This window comes from Peromyscus californicus, unplaced genomic scaffold (genome assembly GCF_007827085.1).
Source record: "Peromyscus californicus insignis strain IS unplaced genomic scaffold, ASM782708v3 Scaffold_18__1_contigs__length_77618521, whole genome shotgun sequence".
Classification (NCBI taxonomy): domain Eukaryota; kingdom Metazoa; phylum Chordata; class Mammalia; order Rodentia; family Cricetidae; genus Peromyscus; species Peromyscus californicus.
In genome coordinates, this window is record NW_026294480.1 from 73,937,060 (window position 1) to 73,962,253 (window position 25,194).

The 25,194-nt window shown below is 40.9% G+C and overlaps 1 long non-coding RNA gene across 2 annotated transcripts; it reads right to left on the reverse strand.

The window, feature by feature from the left end:
- Window positions 1-321: 321 nt before the first annotated feature.
- On the reverse strand, window positions 322-24,690 carry LOC128113782 (uncharacterized). 2 transcript variants are annotated; one of them, XR_008219663.1, is made up of 2 exons: window positions 22,411-24,690; window positions 322-1,632 (listed from the first exon to the last, which is right to left on the reverse strand). It is a non-coding gene; the product is annotated as an uncharacterized LOC128113782 (long non-coding RNA). The 2 variants fall into 2 exon arrangements; XR_008219662.1 differs by having other exon boundaries at window positions 22,349-24,690.
- Window positions 24,691-25,194: the final 504 nt, after the last annotated feature.

The window sequence follows — 25,194 nt, forward strand, 5'->3', positions numbered from 1 at the left end:
CTGTGCTAAGTACAAATTTGTAATGCAAAGATGAACTCTCTAAGGCGTCTCCCGCAGCAGGTAACAAGCATGTAGTTTGGCATAACACGAGGAGTTAATAACTAAGAATTACTCATGACCAGGACTTTGGCAGTGAGACAATCCATCCTATTAAGGATCAGTCTTAGCACTGAAGTTACTAGGTAAATTAGAGCTGTTCCTTACTGAGGAATAAAGTAAAAATGTTTTTAAATTAAAAGAAAAGAAAGGGTATGAGAATTTCCGTCAAGTTTCTTAGTAAGCAATGAAGTGCCACACTCCAACACCACAAGAAACTCATCATATGGGGGAGCACTGTTTATTTAACAAGGCGCAGGCAACACTATTCAGTTCTCAAACAGCACACAGTGGTATTGACAATGGTATTGGCAGCTTAATTAAGAAGTCTGTTGATGATGTTTTAAAAAGAGTTGGCACATTTTCAATTACATGGACACTACTCACGACAAAGATGCTGTTGTTGGCTCATCAGTATTGAAATGGGTCACAGACATGACACTAAGATGTCCAGTGTCTCTAGTGATATCAGTGTCTTAACACCGGAAAAGTAACGACTCATTCTCAAGTCAGACATAAACTTTTAGGAAAACTGCATAGTGATTCAAGCTATGGGAGTCAAGAGATAAATACTTTTGAAAATTGTTCAGCCAGATTTTCAAGATTCTTTGCCAGAGGTTTTGTTGCTCTCTGTCCAGTCTTGGACCTGAGAGTCGAAACCCCCCAGTTTTATCTAGATCTCCCTCTTCTCCTCACTGGGATCTCACTCAGAATGGTGGTCTTGAGGACACAGAAGGTAAATGCCTGTAGTGATAACAGGTGTAACTCACCACCCCACACCCTGAGAACTGTATAAGCAATATGTGCTTTCCAGCAGACAGCTTACACCTAGAGGAAAAGGTAGGATTGAATTCAAATTAACTCAAAGCATAGTCTCTAGAGTTTACCAAATATTTATGGAAAAAATAAAGTAGACTTTATTTCAGCACTGTAAAATAATACAATAAAAGAATAAAGGATTAAAATGTCTTGAATTTCCCAGATTGTTTTGCTGTTGTTGTGCTATGTTCTATTTTGTTTCTCATTAATGAAGCTTAAAATATTTACAGAATATGTTTTCCCATTCATTTGTTTCTTGGATTAGAGAAAATTTTAATTACAAGCAGAAGAAAGAAATATGCATCCTGAGACTAATTGTAGCTTCACTAAAGGCAAGCCCTGTGCCTTATTTGTCTTCCCATTTCCTCTCCCATCTTTTTCACAGTGAGTCATACATAGTAAGCATTCAATTAACTTGAAAGGTAATGTATGTCTCAGTCCACATCCATTTGGAGGGGTTGTATTGATTAAGGAGCAGCTGAGACAGGTTCAACTACTGTTGAGGCAAGTGAGGCACACTGTTCGGGAGACTTCCTTTACAAAGCCTTGTTAATGAACGGCTGACCACTGGCATTCTCAACGTCTTGATTTGCTTCCATTTTTGCCAAAGGTAACACGATGAGCCTCCAGTGGTTCTATTTCCAACAAGAATGGTGTGAAAGGCGGTTTGAAGCCTGTGTTCTGTGACTGTCTGACCCAGTCCAGGAGGCAGTACTCCTGTGAACAAAATAGGAACCAATTATTTATCCATTTCTTGCTGAGAAGAACATTCAGAAGTACCAAAGTTGGCCTTTTGCTGATCATTAAAATGAATGTAGCTCAACATTTCAAAACATAATGAGAATCATCCATGGTGGTAATACTGTTTAAATCTTTCCTTTCTTACTTTAAACAATAATTTTGAATTCCATCCCAAACACAGGTGCAGATCCAAGCTTAATAAAATCAGAAATCCCACACCCTAAACATCCCCTAACTAATAAGCATTCCATATTGTATATTCCACCTTGAGGTCTTATGCCCTAATCTTTCGTGAAGTGTAAAGAAGGCCCTACTGGCAGCCCGCCATATTGCCATGTAGATGACTGAGACTCACAGCTGCTACCAGTAGAGAAGCCAGTGGTAAAGCCACCACCAGGCAGGAGCACATGCTCAACCAAGTTCTAACCCGTCAGGCAGCAAGAGGCCTAGTCTTGTTCAGGTCTAGTCTGAACACTTGAAGCATGTCAGTTGTCAGCTGCAGCAAGAAAGGTCTCATGAAAGCAGCGCAGCAGAAGTCAGTAGGATCCCACGAGGGTTTTCAATCATGCCTGTACACACACACACACACACACACACACACACACACACACACACACACACCAAAAGCAGCGTCCTGGACTAGGAAAGACAGATACTTTTTCTCTCTTTTCTTTTATTGAAAGTAGATTTTTTTTTCCTACAGTATATTCTGATTATAGTCTTCCCTCCCCCAACTCCTCCCAGATCCTGTACACACCTCCCCTCCCACCCAAATCGACATCTTTTTTCTCTCTCTTCTTAGAAAACAAACAGATATTCAAAAAGTAAAATGAAAAAGGATAAAAAAAAAACTGGAATGGGGCAGAGCAAACAAACAAACAGGAAAAAGAACCAAAGAAAAAGTACAAGAAACATATAGACTCAGAGATACATATGTTCCCACACACATAAATCCCAGGAAAACAGGAAACTCACATATAGACTCAGATGCACATGTTCCCACACACATAAATCCCAGAAAAACAGGAAACTCACATATAGACTCAGAGATGCACATGTTCCCACACACATAAATCCCAGAAAAACAGGAAATTCACATATAGACTCAGAGATGCACATGTTCCCACACACATAAATCCCAGAAAAACAGGAAACTCACATATAGACTCAGATGCACATGTTCCCACACACATAAATCCCAGGAAAACAGGAAACTCACATATAGACTCAGATGCACATGTTCCCACACACATAAATCCCAGGAAAACAGGAAACTCACATATAGACTCAGATGCACATGTTCCCACACACATAAATCCCAGGAAAACAGGAAACTCACATATAGACTCAGATGCACATGTTCCCACACACATAAATCCCAGGAAAACAGGAAACTCACATATAGACTCAGATGCACATGTTCCCACACACATAAATCCCAGGAAAACAGGAAACTCACATATAGACTCAGATGCACATGTTCCCATACACATAAATCCCAGGAAAACTGGAAACTCACATATAGACTCAGAGATGCACATGTTCCCACACACATAAATCCCAGAAAAACAGGAAACTCACATATAGACTCAGATGCACATGTTCCCACACACATAAATCCCAGGAAAACAGGAAACTCACATATAGACTCAGATGCACATGTTCCCACACACATAAATCCCAGGAAAACAGGAAACTCACATATAGACTCAGATGCACATGTTCCCACACACATAAATCCCAGAAAAACAGGAAACTCACATATAGACTCAGAGATGCACATGTTCCCACACACATAAATCCCAGGAAAACAGGAAACTCACATATAGACTCAGAGATGCACATGTTCCCACACACATAAATCCCAGGAAAACAGGAAACTCACATATAGACTCAGATGCACATGTTCCCACACACATAAATCCCAGGAAAACAGGAAACTCACATATAGACTCAGATGCACATGTTCCCACACACATAAATCCCAGGAAAACAGGAAACTCACATATAGACTCAGATGCACATGTTCCCACACACATAAATCCCAGGAAAACAGGAAACTCACATATAGACTCAGATGCACATGTTCCCATACACATAAATCCCAGGAAAACTGGAAACTCACATATAGACTCAGAGATGCACATGTTCCCACACACATAAATCCCAGAAAAACAGGAAACTCACATATAGACTCAGATGCACATGTTCCCACACACATAAATCCCAGGAAAACAGGAAACTCACATATAGACTCAGATGCACATGTTCCCACACACATAAATCCCAGGAAAACAGGAAACTCACATATAGACTCAGATGCACATGTTCCCACACACATAAATCCCAGAAAAACAGGAAACTCACATATAGACTCAGAGATGCACATGTTCCCACACACATAAATCCCAGGAAAACAGGAAACTCACATATAGACTCAGAGATGCACATGTTCCCACACACATAAATCCCAGAAAAACAGGAAACTCACATATAGACTCAGATGCACATGTTCCCACACACATAAATCCCAGGAAAACAGGAAACTCACATATAGACTCAGATGCACATGTTCCCACACACATAAATCCCAGGAAAACAGGAAACTCACATATAGACTCAGATGCACATGTTCCCACACACATAAATCCCAGGAAAACAGGAAACTCACATATAGACTCAGAGATGCACATGTTCCCACACACATAAATCCCAGGAAAACAGGAAACTCACATATAGACTCAGAGATGCACATGTTCCCACACACATAAATCCCAGAAAAACAGGAAACTCACATATAGACTCAGATGCACATGTTCCCACACACATAAATCCCAGAAAACCTGGAAATTCACATATAGACTCAGAGATACATATGTTCCCACACACATAAATCCCAGAAAAACTGGAAGGTCTAACATTTAAAAAAAGATACTCTTTACAGCAACATTTCTAGGTATCCCCATGTTCTCTGAAATGTCCCTCTTAGATAAGAGTCCAAGAAGCCACAAGTAAGCTTAGCTTTAACAAGATTTTATTGACTAATTTACCTTATTTGGATCTTTTAAATAGACCAGAGAACTTACGTTTAAGAAAACATCTAAACTCTATCAAAACTAAGAATTCTAAACAAGAAAGTTCTGGATCAGAATTCTTCATGATTCATATATCAAGCATGTGCTCCCTAGCTCTTCAGCTCAAGAGTAAAAGTGCCATGTGACTTGAGAATTCAAAAATCTACCTGGAATCATTTTGGGTTCTATCATTTTGTCTTATCATTTTGTTTTACCAAACTTATCACCAAAACCTACTCACTTCTTAACTGAAGCGACTTCTGTAGCAAGCCCCCTTTCTCCTACAGCTTCACAACACTTTCCTTCTTGGTCAGGCCCTGTCCTCGTAAGCCTGGCTTGTGACAACCTCCTGGCTTAGCCGAGGTGACCTTTGTTGTCATCCTCACTCCTGTGAGTGGCCCTGCCCCCACCGTGACTATCAGCTGAGTCCCTGGAGTATTCACTTAAGAGGCCCAGTACAGCCGGGCGGTGGTGGTGCACGCCTTTAATCCCAGCACTCGGGAGGCAGAGCCAGGCGGATCTCTGTGAGTTCGAGGCCAGCCTGGTCTACAGAGCGAGATCCAGGAAAGGCGCAAAGCTACACAGAGAAACCCTGTCTCGAAAAACCAAAAAAAAAAAAAAAAAAAAAAAAAAGAGGCCCAGTACTTCCGCAAACCTCCAAACCTTCACCAGCGAGAAGCAATCCCAGATCACGACATGCAGTGGAACTTACTATCTGGCCACAGAGTTATGGAATTGTTGTGAGTGTGCACTGCTTCACCATTCCTGTTTTCCTTCCACTGTTAGACATGTTGACCCAATGGTCAAAACTGGCTTTCGTCCTCACTAGCTTTCCTCTTTCTAACAATGTGACTGGGGTCCTGACAGTCTTCTCTAGGTTCTGTTCTATGACCTGAACTATGGATGGGATTCAGCTGTGATAAGGTAGCTCGCTACAATGATGTCGCCACTTCTGACTCTGTGTCTCCTGCTACCTACAGCCTATGGGGCCCACCTCCTGATAAGTTGAACCTCCTCAGAAACCAATCTCAGAGTGAATTCTAGAATTGTCACATTCTCTTGGGCACTGAGGTTTGGGCTTCCGCCAGGCCTAGTGAGGCTAGGCTCCCATGCCATGACCCACCTAACTTTGGCTTCATCCCACACATGAAAACCTATGCTCAGTCTGGATGAATTATACTGTTGTTATAATATGAATATATAGATACATTATTCCTCACTTGCTGTTTTATTCTGACTTCACTCCATAGAACGGTAACAAAGCTATCGTTGACTTTATTTTCATAATGAGTACTCTGCACTGCCAGCTCGGTTGGTAAAGCACTTTCCTCACCAGCATAAGGACCTCTCCGTGGGTCCCTAGAACCCACACAGACCTCCAGCCACAGTCGTGCACACCCGCAATCCCAGAGACGGAGGCGTTCACGATAGAGCTGCCCTGGCCGACTTGGTGAAGCTCCAAGGCAAGGACAGACCTTGTCTCAAACAAACGTGGTGGGAGAGCGTGGAGCTGCCCTCCAGCTTCGGCATGCACGTCAAGTGTGTGCACACCCACATATGTATACGCACACACAGGAACACACGTGGATTCCTGTGGTCTAACTCCTACCTGGGTCCTGAGATTAGTCACTTTCTTATTCTGTTTTACTACATTGACACAGGTCCACTGACCTTTATGGTTCACAGTCTCTTTTCTGAATTCTTTTACCCTTTGGCACTTCACTTATAACATAATCTAAAAAGCCCATTCGAAATGAGTCTAAACTAATCTATCCCTTATTTGGATCCCTCTGGAGTCTGCACCGTGCAGTTTAGACCCCATTTCTCACTGCCTAGTATACGCTAACTCCCTTGATAGATATTAGTTCCTAAGAACTGAGATAAAAGACACTTTGTGTACTTGGTGCTGACCTCTAAAGCAGAAATCAAAGTTGCACCCCATCTTCTCACTCCCAGTAGTCTCAACTAGCCTGCCTCTAGGAATAAAAAGACATGGTGTCCCTGGACCAAGCGCTGACCCAGTGAAGTCTCTGTAAGCAGCTTGAACTTGGGAATATTGAGACAAAAGATTAAAGCATTGACTGCTGTGGGCTGGAGTCTCTGTGACCTTGTTTCTGTCAATCTCTTCAGATGGTTTATTTCTATTTCCTCATGGCTAGTGTGATAAAACCAGGACTACCTCCCACTTAGAACAGATACCTGCCAATACACAGGCATATTCACTTCCCTTCTCTCAGATAAGATCTGGGGTAGACTAAAAATCCAGGGTGTGAAGAATGAGTTCCAGCAAACAGGGATCCACAAGGCATAAATGTGTACTAAACACAGACTGCTCAGCAGCTGCAAATGAAGAGGTGAGCTTCGCAGACACTTGTGGGTTGGTGCAGCATTCACGGTCCAAGTAGACTGAAGAGACATGTATACGCACAGGAGGATTTCCCTGTGTTTATCCTAAGAAACACCCTGCCAAGGATCAGAGGGTCCATCTCAATTCAACTAATATCCAAGCATCATTCCAATAAATATGTATTAGTTGGTTTTTCTGTAGTAAATAGTAAACATCTAAACTTTATAAGAATATACCAAGAATTCTGAAAAACTAAAGTTCTGGACCAAAGTTGTTCATGACTCACGTACTGAATACACATCTCACTCAGAACCTTAGAGAAATTTTATTTCTATGAAGCCATTTCTGTAAGTGCACATTTTTGACAACATAAATCTTTAAGTCTGAGATCTTTTGGGGAGTGAGGGTGTAAGTAAGGCAAATCTTGGGGGCTTTTGCAAGCCTTTCTGCCAAAGGGGAAAGCCAGTGGACTTCGTAAGTGAAAATTTGCATCAGCACTTGCAGATGGCCAGAATTTACTGTAGAATCATGTAATATTCATGACATTTCACATATTTTGAATATTTCAATGTATCATACACATACTACATACATATATACATAACCTTGATAATATATGACTTAAAAAGAAATGGAGAGTGGATCCAGGCATATCATAAAGTCATAGGATCCTTTGTTATATGGACATATCTGTGAACAAACTGTTACTTTGAAACAATGCTTTTTCAACATGTATGACAGAGATTGCTAATTGTTCCCTTTTCCCCTAAATTTTAAGGGGTGCATGACTAAAAGGATGATTTTAGATCTTTCTGGCATTGGGTAATGTGAATAGACAGCAGGAACAGAGTTTCTTGGGAATGCTCTTTGAGGAAACACATATCTTCAGACATATTAGTGAGCCAATATCCAGGGATAGCAAAGGAATAAGATAACTTTTCTGTGTTTTCCTTAAATAACACTTGAAACATGGGCAGTCCTGGCAGTCCTGGGAGGATGCAGTATCCCCTTGTGTTGGGGTGCCCCTTCTTTTTTTTTTTTTTTTGTTTTTGTTTTTGTTTTTTGAGACAGGGTTTCTCTGTGTAGCTTTGCACCTTTCCTGGAACTCACTCTGTAGCCCAGGCTGGCCTTGAACTCACAGAGATCCGCCTGGCTATGCCTCCCGAGTGCTGGAATTAAAGGCGTGCTGGGGCTCCTTAATCACATGCAGCTCAGGATGCTCTTAAAAATACGGCACTGTAGTTTCAGGTCTAACTTTAGAGGCACCCAACTTTGAACAAACCGCTTAAACTCTATGACCTTGTTTTCTGTTTGTTTTGTTTGGTTTGTTTGTTTTACAATACCTATTTCATAGGATGATTGCTAGCAACGTGAAATTGCATCTTGTTCTGCTTCCTGTTGTCAGTAAATCCCCAGCTTCTGACACGAGGCCCTACATGCAGTAAGTATTCAATAAATAACCATCATAACTGAACTCACACGTGTGTCCAGTCTAGACAAATAATGCCATAGTTTAACAGCTATTCCAATAGGGATATCATATGATACAAGTAGTAACATGATGTATGCTGCAGGGATCTCATGTTTTCCTCATGCCTCCAATAACATGACCTGCCAATGGATTTGTTTTTCTGACTCATGAGTTTATATATTAAATAACTCAAGTTAAACCACTGATTGTCAACTTAATGAACTAAAAACATTTAAAATATGTATTGATTATTTATTTTTATCTGTTTATTTGTTTTATGTGTATGTGTATACCTGAGTTTATGGATGTGCATCATATGCATCCAGGTGCCTGCAGATGCAAGAAGGAAGCACCAGATTCAGCAACCCAGTGTGAGTGGTGGAGCCTGAACCTGGGTCCTCTGTAAGAGCAACGGATACTCTTAACCATCAAATCATCTTTCTATTCCATAATGACTTTTTAATGATCCATTTAATTTTTATCAGTCCTAGAAAACCAAAGGCACATAGCCACAATCCTGCCCTTATTTTTCACCACAAGTTATCATTACCAGTTTCTGTTGTTCATGCATAATGCATAACACCCATTTTTTTATAAAATGTTTATGGCTGTGAATTTGTATTGCCATGGTACAGAATCTCAAGAAACAATTCTTCTGGCATTGCAAAGAAAGTTGGCATCCCATGAATCTACAAAAATAGCATGGGTGAGAATTTTCAGTAAAAATACATTTTTCTCCTATTGAAGAGCTCTTAATAAGCATGCATGTCTGGCTACTTCCACTTTACTGTCAGGAATACCCATTTGCCAGGCACCAGAGTAATTCAGTCAAGTCTGTTGAGGTGATGGATTCTACACAGTATGTAAGCCTGTCATTGGAGGAAGAATAGATTATAGTCTTCATGCAGGACATCGCAATGTTATAGTCTCAACGTGGACTGGTTTGCTTTCCTAATGAGTGTTATAAAGCTAGTGACCAATCCATACTTTTGACTACTCACATACAACGTTCCATTTCTTTCTAACTAATATAAAGTCACTTGGTAAAGGACACAAGTACTACACAAACTTAATTGTACAGTAATTTATATATAACTCTAATCCTTTATGCTTACATTTTAAATATTCTTTCTCCTACTTATTTAAATAGCCGTTGCTAATTCACTATAGTTTGTCACTCAAAAATTGAAACTTTTCACCTGGGCTGGAGCTTACCTGAGTACATTCAGTAATGAAGACAAACTGAAAGAAAAAGTTTGAATGAATAGAGAATCAAAAGAATGGAGAACTTTGGACTGGAGAAATGAGTCAGAGGTTAAGAGATCATACTGCTCTTGCACAGGACCCAAATCAGGCTCCCAGCACCCATATCAGAATGCTCACAACCAGCTGTAACTCCAAATCCACAAGGTCTAACACCCTCTTCTGTGGGTGCCTATACACACATGAACATACCCACATATAGACACACATGTTATTGTCTCGAAAAACCTAAAAAAAAAAATAAAAAATAGTAAATAAAAATAAAAAATAAATAAAAATAAATCCTCCAAAAAGGAATGGAGAACTGTCAACACATCACAAGACTAGCAACAGCAGAAATGAATTCACTATTGCTGACCTGATCACACTGCATTCATAATTTCATTTAGTCATCATGAGAGTCTTGGAGCAGATATTGCTATGGGTTGAATTTTGTTCTGTCCAAAAGTCATGTTGAAATTGAATTGCAATTGTAATAGCATTAAGAGGTGAGACTTTTAAAGGGTGAGTAGTGTTTGGAGGGAATTCACCCTCAGCGGTGGGACTGGTGCTATCACAGTGAAGATGTTTGACTCTCTTTCCTCGCTCCTCCGAAGCCGTCTCCTGTTCTCTCTCTCCTCTCTTCTGCTATCATGTGACCAAGCAGCAAAAAGAACTTTATCACTGGAACCCAGTCCCACACCAGGCTGAGAATCAAGTCAGCAGTCTTCACTCTTCTTCCTGTCCTCCATTACGATTTTTACAGTTTTATTCCCAACCTGTAGCAGACCACTGCAGGGGCCTGTCCTCTCACTCCAGCTGATTCCTGGGGACTCTGCTGAACCTTAGAGTGGACCCAGATTTCCTCGTTCCTGAGAATTCTCTCAGTCCACATCTTCTAGTCTATCCCCACTCCTTCCTGTCAGACCCTAAAGCCTAGAAACACTACTTACCCAGGATCCCCAGAGGCCATACCTGGCAGGGACTCTAAAGCACTCCCTACCATGCAAAACAGAGCCACACACTTTCCTGAGATTCAGAGAGGGCACCAAGAGCCAAGGAATGGAACACCCACCCAAAAAGACAATACCAGATATCAACAGCAAGAATCACAATCATCCAAATTCCAGATGCCTAGACCCCTGCACAGTAACAGCCAACACTTTACGCCTCCCTCAGAACCTGGTAACTCTACTACTACAGTCCATAAGAAATGCAATATAGTTGAAGTACAAGACAAGAACTTCAAAATAGCTATTATGAATACATTCAAGGACATTAAAGATATTAATAAAGCTCTTAAAGAAATCTGAAAATACAAACAGTGCAATGAAATAACGCAAACAATTCAAGACATGAAGGTATAAATAGAATCATGAAAAAAACTCAAGCTGAGACAAAACCAGTAATGAAATTTTTAAAAAATCAAAACAAGAACTCAGAGGTAATTCTTCATGAACAGAATATAAGACACAAAAGAGAGAATTTCAGACACTGAAGACAAGCTAGAAAAAATGGACACCTCAATCAAGCAAATGTTAAATATAAAAAAATCTGAGCACAAAACATCCAGGAAATATGGGACACTGTGAAAAGACCAAATCTATGAATAATAGGAATAGAAGAAAAAGAAGCCCAGATCAAAGGCACAAAAATATATTTTCAACAAAAAATGTAGAATAAAAATTCCCTAACCTAAAGGATATGCCTACCCAGGTACAAGCAGCATAGAGAACATCAAATAGACAGGACTAGAAAAGAAATTCCCCCATGACACCTAATAATCAAAACACTAAATGTAACCAGGTATGGTAGCTTTAAACCTAGCACTCAGGAGGCAGAGGCAGGCAGATCTCTAAGTGTAAGTCTTGCCTGGTCTACAAAGCCAGTTCCAGGACATCCAGGGCTACACGGAAACCATATCTCAAAAAAAAAAAAAAAAAAAAAAAAAAAAAAAAGAAAAAGAAAAAACAACAATAAATATACAAACAAAAAAAATAATATTTAAAACTGAGAGGGAAAAAAGCTAAGTAATATATTATAATACTACCTGACTTCTTACCAGGCATGTTAAAAGCCAGAAGACCCTGTACATATCCTCCACAAACTCTAAGAGACACAGATTCCATCTCAGATTACTGTATCCAGAAAAACTATCAATCACAATAGATGGAAAAAGTAAAACATTCCACAATAAAATCCAATTCAAGCAGGATTTGTCTACAATCCAGCTCTACAGAAGGTGCTAGAAGGAAGAGTTCAATGTGAAGAGGTTAAATATATCCAAGAAAGCAAAAGGAATGAATAATCCCAGACCAGCAAACCAAAGGGCTGGGGTGGGGGAAACCCACACCATAACATCAAAATAAGAGGAATCAATAAACACTGCTCACTAATAACTCTCAACATTAATGACCTCAATTCTCCAACAAAAAGACTCAGACTAACTGATTGGATTAGAAAACAAGATCGATTTTTCTGATGCATTCAAGAAACACACCTTACCATCAAGAATAGACGTAACCTCAAGGTAAAAGGATAGAAAAAAGATGTTTCAAGCAAATGGATCCAAGAAGCAAGCACATATACCCATTTTAATATCTGAAGAAATAGACTACAAACCAAAACTAATCAGAAGAGAGAGGAGGATGCTACATATTTATCAAAGGGAAAATCCTTGAAGAGGATATTGCAATTTTAAATATGTATATACCAAACACAAGAGCATCCAAGTTTGTAAATGAAACATTACTACAGCTAAAATCACATACTGACTTTCACACAAAGATAATGGGTGACTTTAATACCCAACTCTCACCAATAAACAGGTCATCCAGACAAAAACTAAACAGAGAAATGCTGGAGTTAAATAATGCAAAACACCAAATACACCTAGTAGATGTTTACAGAACATTTCACCTAAACACAGAGGAATGTACCTTCTTCTCAGGAGCTCATGGAACTTTCTCTTGGACACAAAGCAAGTCTCAACAGACACAAGAAAGTTGAAATGACACTCTGCATCCTCTCTGACTTCCATGGACTAAATCAGGATCTCAACAACAGAAAGTTTACAAATTCATGGACACTAAAAAACTCACTACTGAATAAAAAGGGGAGGGCAAAAGAAAAATGAAGAAGAAAATTCAAAGCTTTTAGAATTGAATGAAAATGAAGGTGACCTGCTGACGTCCCATGCAACCTAAGTCAGAAGCTCATTTTCTAGTAAAAGGGGAACCTGTAGGTCCCTGGCTCCCGTTTTGGGTAACTATTGCCTTGCTTGCTGACCTCGACCTTGATATCCTCCCTATGCTAATTCCCTGCCTGGTTCCACCCTCCTGAATGCTTAAGGGAAGTTCCTTGTCTGTGTATCCTGAATAATGGGTGTTAACAGTTTAGATGCAAGATTGTAAAACATCGATAGCAAACTTCTGCCCTCTGGGGTTCTCCCATTGTGCTGTAAGCCTGTATTCAAGACCTCCTCCCTCCTTCAATAAACAGCATTTGGCAAAAAATAAAATAAAAAGCCCTTTTAAAAAGAAGAAAGAGGAAAAAAAAAGAAAATGAAAACACAACACACCCAAACCTGTAAGACACAAAGAAATCAGTTCTAGTAGGTAAGTTCAAGTTTTATGTAGCACTAAGTGCCTATTAAAAAAAGTAGAGAGATCTCATATTATCAACCTAACAGCACACCTGAAAGCTCTAGAAAAAAAAGAAGAAATAATACCCAAAAAGAGTAGAAGGCAAGAAATTATCAAGCTCAAGGCTGAGATCAATAAAATCTATACAAAAATATTATAAAGAATCAATGAAACAAGGGCTGATTCTTAGAGAAAACTAATAAAATTTATAAACTGCTAGCCAAATCAACTAAGAGGGAGCAAAGATCCAAAGTGATATTAGAGATGAAAAGGGGACATCACAACAGACACTTAGGAAATCCAGAGAATTTGTCATAAGGACAGACTTTAAAAATATATACTGCACAAAACTGGAAAATCTAAAAGAAATAAATACATTTCATGATATGTATGACCTGCAAAGACAAATCAAGATCAGATAAGCAAGACTCCTAATAGACCTATAACCCCTAGTGAAGTAAAAGCAGTAATTAAATGTTTCCCAGCCAAAAATATTCCAGGGCCTCACAAATTCAACACAGAATTCTATGAGAACTTCAAAGAAGAATTAATGCCAATATTCCTCAACTTGTTCCACAAAATAGAAACAAAAGAAACATTGCCTAATTCTTTTTAGGAGGCCACACTTAACCTAATACCCAAACCACACAAAGATCCAACAAAGAAAGAAAATTACAGACTAGTTTCCCTTTTGAACATAACTGGAAATATTCTCAATGAAATACTTGTAAACCAAATTCAAGAGCACATCAAACAGATCATCCATCATGATCAAGGAGGCGTCATCCCAGAGATTAAGGAATAACTCAACATATGTAAATCAATAAATTAATCCACCATATATAAACAGACTGAAAGACAACAACCACATAATTATCTCATTAGATGCAGAAAAGGCCTTTGACAAAAATCCAACACCCCTTCATGATAAAAGTCCTTTAGAACTAGAGATACAAGGTACATACCTCAATATAATAAAAGCAATTTACAGCAAGTCCACAGCCAAAATCAACCTGAACAGAGAGAAACTTAAAGCATTTCCATGAGAGTCAGGAATAAGAAAAGGCTGTCCACTATCTCCATACCTATACAATATAGTACTTGGAGTCTTAGCTAGAGCAAAAAAACCACTGAAAGAAATCAAGGTGATACAAACAAAAAGGGAAGAAGTCAATTTATCTTTGTTTGCAGGGGATATGATTATATTCATAATGACCCTAAGAACCCCAACAGGAAACTTCTGCAATTGATAAACCCTTTCAGCCCATTAGCAAGATACAAAATTAATATGCAAAAATCAGTTGACTTCTTATATACAAATGGCAAATGGACTGAAAAAGAAATCAGAGAGATAATACCTTCCACAATAACTTCAAAAACAAAATATCTTGGGACAACTATAAGCAGGTAAGCAAAAGACTAAGACACTGCAGACAAAAATTGAAGAAGGTATCAGATGATAGAAATACCTCCCATGTTCATGGATTAGTTGTGAGATGACTCATCCCTAACCGGCTTGAGGGCCAGACAGCCCAAACAAGTAAAAAAGATACTTTCTGAGAGCCAGCCTGGGTCTGCCTGATGGTCTTAGCAACAGCAGCTGAAACATGATCTGGAGATGACCTGGACCAATGAGAGGAAGCCATGTCACACCAGCTGATGCATATTCATCAGACCTCCCCCCAGGGTGGGGTGGAGGGTATATAAGGCTTGCCTCTTCCTGAATAAACTGAGCTTGTTGTTTTGATATTCTCCCTGAGTCTGTGTGGTTTGACTCTGTGCCTACTTGGTCCCCAACCCCAAAGGGAACAACAGCAAAGGACTCTGCTACAATTAGTAAGATTAATATAGTAAAAATGGCTATCCTACCAAAAGCAAACTATAGATTCAACAAAATCCCCATCAAAATTCCAACTCAATTCTTCACTGAAGTTGAAAGGGCAATATTCAGCTTCTTTTCTTTTCAGCCAAGTATTTTTATTGATTATTTGGAAATTTCACATCATGCACCCTAATCACACTCACTTCCAGTCCTCCCAGGTCTGCCCCCCACCCTTATGATCTCCACCTTTAAAAAAGAAGGAAAAAAGTACAGTTTGTGTTCCCATATACTCACTGGAACATGATCAAACTCCCAATGGCCAGCCCCTTAAAGAAAACTGAGAATTATGGAAAAACACACACACACACACACACACACACACACACACACACACACAATCATAAATAATAAAAGAATTGTTAGAGGTACTACACTCCCCAATCTCAAATTGTACTACAGAGGTATAATAATTAAAAACAGCATGGTACTGGCACAAATACAGACACATTGATCAGTGGAATTGATGAGTCAGGCATAAGTACATACACTTGTGGACACCTGACTTTTTATAAAGAAGCCAGAAAGGCACACTGCAAAGAAGACATCATCTTCAACAAATTATGCTGATCAACATGTATGACTGCATGCAAAAAGAATACAAATAAACAATATTTATCATGCTGCATAAAATTCAACTCCAAATTGATCAAGGACCTCAACATAAGGCCAGACATCCTGAATCCGACAGAAGAGTAAGTTGGGGAATAAATTTAAATACATTGGTACAGAAGACTTTCTGAACAGGACACCAATAACACAGGCACTAAGAACAATAGTTAATAAATGGGATCTCATAAAACTGTGAAGTTTCTGTAAAGCAAAGAGCACCATCATTTGGACAAAGTGGCAGCCTACAGAATTGAAAAAGATCTTTACCAAATACTTATCTGATCAAGGGCTAATATTTAATTTATATAAAGAACTCAAAAAAACTGGACATTAGAAAAATAAGTAACCTAAATTTAAAATGGAATACAGAACTAACCAACCAGTGTTCTCAAAAGATGAACACAAAAAACTGAGAAACAAAGAAATATTCAGCATCTTTAATCATCAGGGAAATGCAAATTAAAACTACTTTTAAATTTCATCTTTCACTAGTCAGAATGACCAAGATGAATAACACAAGTGATTGTTCACAGTGACAAGGCTGTAGAATAGGGGGACACTCATCCGTTGCTGGTGGGAATACAAACATACACAGCCACTATGAAATCAGTGTGATGGTACCTCAGCAAGCTGGAAATAGATCCACTTCAAGATGCTTGGACATATGACCAAGGGACTCTACATTCCACGACAGAGACACTTGCCCAACCATATTGGTTTTCAATAGGCATGCTACATTCCATATAACCAAAGAGGTTAGGAATAGAGTAAGGGACTGGGTGGGAGGAAGATTTCCAAAGGAAGAGAAAATAGTCATGGAGAGACGAGGGAGAGCGGCATGAGAGGATGAAAAGAAGAAGGTGAAGAAAAGGGGGCGTTTGGGACAACAACGCTAAAGGGCCATTGAGCAGTCATGTGGAAACCTAGTACCAGAGAAGCTTCTTAAAAATATATACAGAAAGAAATCTAAATGGAACTACCAAATAACAGGGGAGGCAGCACCCCAGCTAGTCTTTTCTTACCACCAAATGAAGATCCCAGTGCCTGGAATGGCTTATGTCTAATAGAGTTGTTGGCCAAAGAAGCCCATGGAAACTCCCAACTAACTCAGGATATTGTCATGGATTTGGGTTGCTCTCCACAAACTGATGGTAAGGCCTTGTTACTGAAGACAACATCTACATAACTCACTGAAAATGGAGTAGAGCCAGTGCCTAACTAGAGCCTCCCTGACCCCAAATGACTAGTGTTGATGGTAGTGGAAGGGCTCTGCACGCTGCCAGGGGAGAAAAGCAAACCCTGACATAGCCACAAACCCTCTCATCTACAGTGGTGTCCTGCCTGCATGGTACACTGGTCCAACCGTGACCCAAAAGTTGTAGGAGTCACCAACCACTATCTGTTTCGGACTAAGGCCTACTTCTCTCCATGAGATGGAATCCATGTCTGACACTTTGCAGGTGGACAAGAACCTGAAACTAGGCAGGCATGGACCTAGGGAAAACAGTATACTGTGGTTCTGCCTAAATGGGCATAACATTGAAATGACTCCTAACAACATTCTGCTATGCCCATAGATGAGTATCTAATCCAGCCATCATCAGAGAAGCTTCCTCCTGAAGCAGATGGGAACCAATAAAGAACCCCACAAACGTACAGTGTTCAGAGAGTGAGAAAGTATGGAACACTCAGCTCTAAATGAGATGTCTTAATAAAACCCTTCACCTCACAAAGATTGTAAGAGCAGAGGGGTAGAAGTCCCCAAGGAAACATGCTTAACAGTCGTATTAGGACTGAAGCACATATGACCTCACAGAGCCTGCAGCAGCATGCACAGGGCCTGCGCAGGTCCACACCGGATGGGGTTGAAAGAACTAAGAGGGGAACCAGGCATAAGCACCCATTCCTAACACAGAAGCTGCTTCCAATTGGCAACTGCTCCCCAACGAAAAATCAGTTTTCTCCAAAGGAGTCTTTCAGGGTATACAAACCACATGTGAGGGAGGCCCCGCGCCCAGAAGCAGATGATCAACACAAAATAAACTCAATGGTACTTTTGGAGATGTTTTGTCTTTGTTTGGGCTTTTTTTTTTTTTTTTTACTTTAATGGTCTTTTGTTTATGTATTATTGTTTCCGATTATATGCTTGTATGGGTTTTGGGCCAGTGTGTGTGTGTGTGTGTGTGTGTGTGTGTGTGTGTGTGTGTGTGTGTGTGTGTGTGTGCTTCAGATGTTTTTACTTTTTTTCTTTTTGTTTTATTCTGAGTTAATTGTTTTTTATTTGCCTGTTTGTTTTCTAAAGAGAGAAAAAAAGAAGACGTGGAAGTGAATCCTTACTGAGGTAGGGAGGAACTGGGAGGAGATGAGAGAACAGAAACTACAATCAGAATATATTGTATAAAAAAAATTATTGTAAACAAAGAACATCAAAAATTAATTAATTAAAAAAGAACCTTTATCACATGCTAGCACCTGGATGTCAAACTTTACAGCTTCCAAAACTCTGCTTACATTCCTGTTCCTTGTAAATTATCCGATCTCAAGCACCATCAACAGCAAAATGGGGTTGACCTCTGGTTTTTATAAATCAAAAGTGAAAATATGAACTTCTGTTTAGTCAAGGACTGGAAGTATTTGAATCAGCTTACCACTTATTTTAAGAAGACGATAATTACCTAAACCTTCTGAAGTAACATCTTCATTCTGGGCACTTTCTATGCATTAAAGCAAACCTCAGAGCCACCCTATAAAGTGGAGAACTATCTCCATTTTACAGATGGGGCAAACAGTTGGAGAAGATAGGGCCACACAGCTGGTAAGGAGCCTGGACTTTACACTCTGTCATCCCACCCCACAACTTCATTACCTCTCCTACAAGGCCTTCTCTAAAGGACCTAAGAATCTGCTTTTTACAGTAATGGCACCATCCCCCTGCGGTTTCATTTGTACTATTTATTAGCTCAGTAAAGCTTTAGTTCAGGCAGAATGCAAAAGTAAACTCTAACCCAAGTCCTGCCCTCATTTTCATAAATTCAAAATTTAGTGAGGTCCATGTTAATGGCTTTTACTGTATATGGAAAAGAGTTTAATAGTCACTTAGCCCTGCTCTATCTCCATTAGCCAATCTAAAAAGCCACACAAAGGTGAAGGAAGGAAGAGCAGTGACCTCAAAACTCTAATAGATAAGGAGTGCCTGTAATTTGTACTTCAGCAAAAAGTCAGAATATAAAGTTGTTAATCCATAACAACAAACTCAAGCCTACAAGTTTAAGTGTTCTATTCATCAATTAGAGAAAATTAACCTAATCAGATATTCATATTAAGGATTATACCCATAGTGAATTAGCAATCATAATTAAAAGTCCATTTCAAATCTCTTTGGTGTGCAGTGAAATGATTTAACACAGCCAGACTACTTGTATAAATGAACATATCACATGATCGGTCCTGACTGCTTAATGTGGTTGTCTCTGCTACTCCTGATGCACTTGTTTCTAAAGCAGACATGTTTCCATGTGTATACCCTGAGTGGAAAAGTACACATGATGTGACAACCCACGGAACACAGGTCTGCAACCCTGGTCCCAGTGATCCTACAACTAGATCCATGATATAAAAGCCTTTCCTACACTGGCAAATATTCCAAATTCATCACACACACCTTTGGAGTAGGGCACTTTTAGAATTCTAAGTCCCACAATTTTGTGACATTACACCACCATTTCCTCTTTTCTTGAAGATACCTTTCAAAGAGCCTCTCTGCAAAGACACAGGCTTGGGACACAAGCAAAGCAATTCAGGAGAAGAGCAGCTCTTCTTGTCTTTCAAGCCTGAGACAGAGCATAGAGTCAGGTCATTTGAAGTCAGCCAGGACTCTCGATAGGTCCTCGGCTTCTTGGTATTAGACATCCAGGGTTTGCTTGGTCAGTTTGCTAAGGACCATTATGAGCATCAAGTGTGTTGCCCTGGACATGTGCAGTGAATTAATCCCCCATAGGTACTCTTTATAAAGTATAATTTTTCCTAGTATGTGCTGTACAGTATTCCAACTACCTAGGATTTCTATAGTTTGATAATCTCTTGTCTTCTTGTGCCTGATTGCTTTAGCAAACAGCACACCAGGGTGTCACCACGGGCTTCAGTCTTTTAGTTTCACTTCTAACTCACCTGGCCGGGGCTCCATCGCTACCATAGTCCGTTATAGAGCTCTTTCGTCTCAGGCATTGTGGGTAAAGAAGGTGGAGTCTCTGGGTTTTTCAGAGTCAGGGCAAGAAGAAAAGATCCTTCCACTGAGGCAGGACAAACCATCTCTGAGCTCTCAGAACCCTTTCCAACCTATGAGCTCCTGTTTGCTAATTAAGCAATTAATTAATTAAGCAATTGAGTCTTGTGTAAGATAACTGAAATTCCATTTAGAAGAGTCTAATATCAGAAATTACCAAAAAATAAAGTGCTATCATGTTCACTGCAGTAAAACTTAAAAGATGATACATAAAATGAAATAAATGGGAGACCATAATGTAACCTTTATTGCCGATTTAGGCCAGTGCAGGAGGTAATTTAGTAGGAAAGCTAAAACTCCTCTGCTATACAAACTAGATAATTAAGCCATCTTGGTAAGATAGGCAGTGCGAGCCCCTATTCTTAGAGATAATGTGAGGCTTTCCTTGGTAGAAAGAAGCCCTACTCCATGGAGAAACAACAGTGTGTGGCTTTTACTTGAGCTGGTCCAGGCAACCATCACTAATTTTCCAAACGGGTAAGCTACTCACTTGCGGGACGGAATCAAGGCAGCTGAATCCAGGCTGCAGAGTTAAAGAGTTCTTTTTTATTGTTTACAAAGGGGCCAACAACACTACAAAATGAAAAATGAAGGGGCCGAACGGACTACAGCAAGAGTCTAAACGCCGGGGGAACCACTGGCACTGAGAGTGTGGACACTTTTTCACACTGAGTGAGCAAAACTGGTGAAGGAAAGCTGCGCTCACATCACTTCGTGAAAAGGTGGATGAGAGCTCCGACTTCATCTACAACACGGAATCTTGCAAAACGTAGCAGAAACCAGGCCTACTTGCAAATGCTTTGTCGAACTTTAAGACTTCAGAAATGCTGAGACTTGGTATCTACAAGACATTGTTTAGATAAGTATGCGTGTATGTGTACATGGACAATTTAACCTCCTGTGTCAGCGAGGGTTCCCATGCTCCTTTGTCTCCAGGAACTCGGGAGAACGATGTTTTTTCCTAAATAAGAGTGCTTTAAGCTTGACTGGCCTTCTGTACTATTTTGTTCCGGCTACTGTCATACCACATTCCCCAAGTCACAATGCAGCATAAAGTAAAATCCAACCGACCAAATAAATTGGAGGAGAGATTTACGCTCTAAAATTCTGGCTGCGGACTTATATCTGACAGTGACTAAACTTTCTCACTGGAAACGCTTCTGGGGAAAGTTCCCACTGATCTCTTCAGTGCCAGGGTTTCGGTGGCCGCGGAAGTCCTAGAAAGGCAGACAAGGCTCCTTCTGCCGCGCAGATCTGCCTGGAGTTAAAAGAACTTGAAACGCTCCACGCCTTTCAACCGCCCCCGAAGTTATATCCTTTATCAGATTTTAAAGTTACTCCAAGCCTGCTTGTGGTTCCAAGTTCCTCCGCCCGGTTAGCTCCACAGCGCGGCCCTCTCCTACCCGCGCTTGACGTCATCCGGGCTTTGCAAAGCCCGTGCTTCTGCCCTGGCTCAGGCTTCCCAGCTGCTATTAACGTTATACTGCATTTGGTTAAGTGTGGAGGCTGGCACCAGAGAGGATCCATAATGGTGATTATCATGCAAATCAGCCTCCCGCAAGTCAGGCTCCTCCGTGGAGGCCTTGCAGCTTGGCTTCCCTAGTGCCGCCCCATTGTCCCCAGGATAAAGCTAACCGCTCGGCTGCTGACACAGGACGGCACCGAGGTGGGTTCTCCTGACAGAGATTAGTGGGCAGCGATGAATCTTTCACTTGGGGTAGAAATATGATTTTATTTAAGAAAATAACCATCCATAATTGGGCTTCTGTCGCTTTAAATTTTAATGGGGAGAGTACTGTGGAGGCTGCGGAACTTTAAATTACGGCTTTCAGAAGCGTCTCACTGAATCTTTCAATTATTCTCTGTAAGTACTTTCTCAAAGCATGTGCCACCATGACATTGATATCACAATTCAAATCTAAATTCAAAACTGACTGCAAGGCTATGAGCTATGTGCTGGCGTGCGGGCTGACTCGTTTTATCTCTGAACATCTGACGAGGCGAATCAAGAGGCGCTCTCCCAGAGCCCAGCCAGCTGTTTGCCAAATATTCAAATACCCTGGCATGCAGAAGAGCCTTTCACATTTCCCCACATCAAAATTAACGACGACCCCCTATTTCCCCATTAGTTTCTGGCTCACCTACATCCTTTCTCGCAGGCCCGCCTGCCTCACTCTGCTAAGTGCAGTTCGATGCTGCTCACCTCCAGGTTCCTGACTCCAGCAGCGGACCCAGTGTGTGCTGCAGAATGCCAGCCAGTTCAGACAAAACCATGGGGAGCAGTTTCTAGCCTGCATTTCCTTGAAGTGGATCTGAAAGGGTGGCTGGGCAGATACTTGCTGCAGTCTGAGTATAGAGACAAGAGAGTACATGGCTCTCCTTAAAATGCATCATTAAGCTGGAGCAGAAAACGGACCTGGAAAGACCACAGCAGGCCAAAGGGAAGGCTTTCCTTTCTTGTGCTTTGGTGTCTTAACTTCCTTGTTGCATACCCATTTTCTTTCATCGTTCTAATATCTGCATATTAAAGCAAGCCACCAAAATGAATCCATTTAATTATTTATAGGCCTAACTGTAGACTTTCAATTATTTCAAAATGTGTCCCTGACCTCAGCCTATGCAATTCCATGTTTACAACTGTAAACAACTAAATCCAGCTGCCCTCATGAGTACAACGAAGACACTCGTCTCCTCCCTCACATGTTAAAGGTCCTGAAGCAATTTTCCTCAGCAAACCTCCCTAGGGACAGCTGGAAGGATGCTGTGGATTCTAAAGCATGCTGCTCTTGGGGAGCTTAAAGCAGAAGCGGACCAAGGTGCCATTGACGCAGGACAATAACCTCCACCCCAATGGCTGCTCACATTTCCTGAAACTGGACATCCAATCCAGGTGGAGCTGGGCCAGGCACTTTGTTATTCCTTCTTGGAAAGCCACTTCTTGACGGGTTCATTTCCTGTGACGTGTTTATACTCGGACAGAAGCCGCGCAGCAGGAACACTTTCAGGGCACATCGAGGGGGAAGCTGCTCTCACAGGAGCCGTGAACGCCAGATGTCAAATGAACCAACTTGTGCTACCCAGAATTCTCCATGCAGGATACAAGGGGCATCAAGTCATATCTGAGTAGAATTCCTGAGATGGGGCCTTTGCTTAGCTTATGTAGAGCCGGGTAGAAAATCCCTTATTTTAAAAAATAATATTAACAACAAAAGAAGTGGCACATAAAAGCATCAAAATTATCTGAGAACCAGAAAGGCTGATGGCATTCCAACATGGCCAGGGAAGGTCTTCCCAGGCGCGAGCGATAGGAAGCTCTGTTTGTCATGTGCCCATATTTCCAAAGAACAGGCCCAGATGTGGCTTCCCACTCAGATCAGGCTAGCACACAGAGGTGGCTTCCCTCTCAGATCAGGCTAGCACACAGAGGTGGCTTCCCTCTCAGATCAGGCTAGCACACAGAAGTGGCTTCCCTCTCAGATCAGGCTAGCACACAGAAGTGGGTTCCCTCTCAGATCAGGCTAGCACACAGAGGTGGCTTCCCTCTCAGATCAGGCTAGCACACAGAGGTGGCTTCCCTCTCAGATCAGGCTTAGCACACAGAGGTGGTTTCTAAGATACTAAGCATGGAGAGAAGAAAATTTGCTAAGACTCACATCGGTTTTCAAGACTGCAATTACAATCCTGCTGTATTTGAATATTTAAGGCTTGAAGTGTTGGCAACACAGAAGAGTCACACAGAATTGGTTTGCTCAAACCTTTACTGTAGTCTTGCCTGCTACGCAGTAGATCTCAGTGAGCCAGCTTAGACTGAGCAACAGTCTCCACACCGCAGGATTTCTCAGAGAAAGCACCGCTCTCACCAAGGCCTTTTTGAGGCCTTGCTCAAGTTCCTTCCCCTATGTCTCTCCTGCCAGGAAGCTCTTCCTCTCAGACTTTGTCTCTTTTTGACTAATTCCTTTCCTCAGTTCTGCTCTCATTTCACTCTAAATCACCTGGGGGACTGCCTCGCCCTCCATCCCAGTGTGGGAAACACTAACACATGCCCTCTCACTCATCATTCTTACTGGAAGAAACTGTATCTCTTAAGAGACGGGGAAGAGAGCTGCAGATCCCTCTACTGCCCTCCTCTAGCAATGGTACCACTCATGCCTACGACTTACCTACCTGTGTATGGATGACTTCAAAAATAATATTTGAACCCAGACTCACATATCCAATTGCCTGTTATACTTGTTTTCAGATGACCTACTACCCCAGACTCAAAAAACAAAACATCAAAGCCATCCTGTTTATTTTTACCTCTCTTCCTGTCCTTAACAAGATCCGTGTCCACTGAGTGGCCCTGCTAGTTCGGCTGGCCGTCTCGGCTGTGTTCATAAGCCTCCCTCTCCTGCACACTCCCCGTTCCCACCCCACATCTATCAAGCCTGTCATTACATCCTTTTCCTTCTTCCTCAGGGATACATCTTAAATCTCTTGATCTACCACATACCGTCTCCCAGCTGAGCCTCCAGAGCAGCTTCCACTTCAAGCCTATATCCACACGCTAGTGACTCATCCTAGAAAGCACCGCTCGCAATGTACACGGCTATTTTCATAGCAAACAGACCAGCCTTAAAAATATTTATATATGTAATAGCGTCAGGAACACAGAGTTTAGGAAAACATTGAAGGTGGTGCCAAGTTAACATTAAATTTTCTTTAAAAATTAATCTCAGTATAAAAATTATACAATTTGAAGAAAAATCTTTTAGACGGTTTGAATATATTTTTTAAGAAAATAAGAGCAGCATATGACTGAACGAAGGTTGTGAAGCTTGGAATTAGAAAATAGATCTAAACTCTTTAACATGACAATGGAATGCTTCCCATCGCCCTGACTTCTGCCACCCCTTCGCACACTCCTGCCATTGACACGCACCATCTATGCATCCACTTCCTACATGACACCAGGACACCAGATCCACAAGCTAAAATGGTATTTCAT